This window comes from Buceros rhinoceros, unplaced genomic scaffold (genome assembly GCF_000710305.1).
Source record: "Buceros rhinoceros silvestris isolate BGI_N320 unplaced genomic scaffold, ASM71030v1 scaffold5581, whole genome shotgun sequence".
In the NCBI taxonomy this organism is placed as follows: domain Eukaryota; kingdom Metazoa; phylum Chordata; class Aves; order Bucerotiformes; family Bucerotidae; genus Buceros; species Buceros rhinoceros.
The window spans coordinates 75,476-78,331 of record NW_010392416.1 but is presented as its reverse complement, the minus strand read 5'-3'; positions in this window follow the sequence as shown (position 1 = coordinate 78,331).

The following is a 2,856-nucleotide window of genomic DNA, read 5'->3' as shown; positions in this document are numbered from 1 at the left end:
GGAATGTTTTGTACGGTCCAAGTAACCCGCACACCTCCCTTTGCTCAGTGACAGGACAGCAGTGCACGTTTATGACGAAAAATCAAAGAGGAGTAAATGTAAACAGGCTGTCCCTCTTTGAAGAGCTCCCCGGGACACAGTGTGCTGTCAATAGCTGTGTAAGGAAGTACCGTGGTCTTACAGTCCTGCATGCTGTTGATATCAAAAAAAGCAACTTTGTTCATCTAAATAAGATTAACTTGTTTTCCTTCTAGCAAAAAGCCACCAGTGCAGCCCTGCCTACAGCTGATGGGTCTCACAAGAATGGACTAATTTCTTTGCCTCCAGACAGGTCATTAACTGGTGAAGAGGGGGTAGGTAAGTGGATGTAGTCTTAGGAAGCATGCAGAATTTGGTTTTATTAACCCTACACAGGAGAAGGCTCGTTGTAAGCTAGGCTTTGGCAGCTTGAGGCATTCGCGATCTGGATTTTGAACAAATCACTCCCCTGCCTCGTGCCTCAGCATCCCCACCCGTACGGCCAGAACGGGAACTATTCCTCTGATTTCACCAGGCTGCCCCGATCCCAGCAAGGCAGTCTGCATCCAGGGAGCTACTGTGCCAGCACACTCTAGTTACACCCTTCGAGAACATACTTTCTCCAAAAAAGCCCAGAATTACTGTGTTGCTTGTCTGCATGCACCTGAACAAACAACTAGCAAAAAATCTTCCTCAGAACAGAACAAGGAAGAAAAGAAATTTGTCTATCCTGGTGGACTCTCACTACCTTTGAGCAATGTTACTAAAAACACAAATTAGGGAACAGGCAGGAGAGGAGGCTCCTCACCTTAAAACAAGGGATTTGCTGTGTCCAGACAGTGCCAGCTTCTGTGGACCCTGAGACAAGCCTCTCCTTATTTCCAGCACTGGGTGAGGCAGAGCAGCAGAGCCCCATGAATCTCCCGTGGCTGTCAGGAGCTGACAGCTGGATGCTCACCACGGCAAGCTGCTTCCTCTTTGTCAGGAGTCACATAGGTGCTACACACCAGGCACACGTTTGGTCCCCCATTACAGGTGCCTCTGCGGTGCCAGAACAAGGCTTGGTCGCCATCAGAAGACTTAAGGGACAATGCTGGGACAGGGGCTGAGACTGACCGTGGCTGGATGCTTTTGGATGTTCCAGTGGCAGTGGTGCTTGCTGGAGGAGGTGTGGTGCCTCTCGGGCTGTGCCAGCACGTTACACCACCGGCACTAGTGTATTATTGCTCAACCCACTAAAGCAAGCAAAGCTCAGCAGCAAACAGGAGACTCCTCAGCAGGGAGAAACCCTGCAGATTTCCCACGAGTGGAAGAACTTGAGGAGGTGTGAAGCCCTTCCGCACTGAGGCACTGACCCAGCCACCCGAGTGCGCACTCAGCAGCCCACTCTCCTGGGGCAACTCTTCAGGGTGGTGACAGCTCCGCAGAGCAACACGCTGCAATCCCAAAAACTCCCTGTGCCAAGTCATGACCTGATTGGCAGATGACGGGAGTCAAGCCACAGTCCCCTGAGTACGCACCAGATGCTTAGACTGCAAAACCACTGCTTTGGTTAAGCTGTCTGTACTTTCTGTTATGCGATGTACTTTGAGCTACAAAGGCTCTCCTTGGATAATCCCGGCGTTTTAGAGCTTTAGCGCCAGGAATGCTCTCTAAGGGCAGCGCTTAGAGAAGTGTCATGTACCAGCGACAGAATCACAGCAGGCAGAGATGGAGAAGATCACCTAGCCCATCTCTCAGCCTGGATGGGGTTGCTCCCTTGAGGACTTTTTAGCCCAACACACAGGAATTACCCTAACGAGAGAATCTCACAGCCCATCAATGCTCCTTAACGAACAATGAAAAGCCTGGGAAGAGGAGGTGATCAAGAACTTTGTGATATATGCCCCTTAGCAGACGGGTCCTTCTAGAGATGGCCTGGAGAGTGTTCTTGTTAAAAGTCAATTGGATGAGTGACATTAAAGGAAAAAAAGAAGATAGATGTGTCACTTTTCCCCAGCTTCCCCTGGCTCAGTTCAGACAATTACAGCTTAACTACCAGGGTTAAGTTGAAGCCTTTCACAGTGTCAGAATATAAGGACCCTGGCAGCTTCTCCAGGTGTTGAAATCTCATTTATGAGAAGGGAGGCCATTCTCCACCAGCTTTTTCTTTCATATCTGAAAGAAGTCAAAGTAGATACATAGGAAAAACGTGGTAGGTGTTTTTCACAGTAGCCCTCACCTGTGGTCTTTCATTCACACGGCTGCTGTAAGACAAGCCTACTCAGGGGCTCTCCTCCAGGGTAAAACTCTCTGGGTTTTGCCATTTGGCAAAAGGAGAATGATGTCTTCCCCGTAAGCCTCCTCCTGATGAGCTCCATCAGAAATTTCCCAAGCAGGTTTCCAAGCAGAGCCATCACCACACCACTGACATCCATGCCAAGGACAACGCGTGCCAGTGGGTACACACTGAACTAGCAGCGTCACCACCCTTGAAATCACATGCCCGTATGTGCAGCAAGGTGCCGCTTTACCGTCCTCCCTTGATCTGCTCCCTGAAGCTGTCACTTGGCACCAAGACAGAACTGGGAGCTTGCCTTTAACCAAAGGTGCCTCCGAGTTTCACTCAGCCCTAAAGTGCCGTTGAGGTATGGCAAACACCTCTCAATGGGAAGGTGAAAGGTAAGTAAGAAAGCGGTCTGAAAGCTTCTGCAGCCTGGGTGTGAACGGCCCTTCTCACGCTGTTGAAGAGGCTAAGAAAGTAGTCAGGCTTCTAATAACTTGTAACACACCGACCAACACCCACCTACAGGTACCACTGGAAGATGTGGCACTATGGCTGTCGCTGCTTCTGCAGAA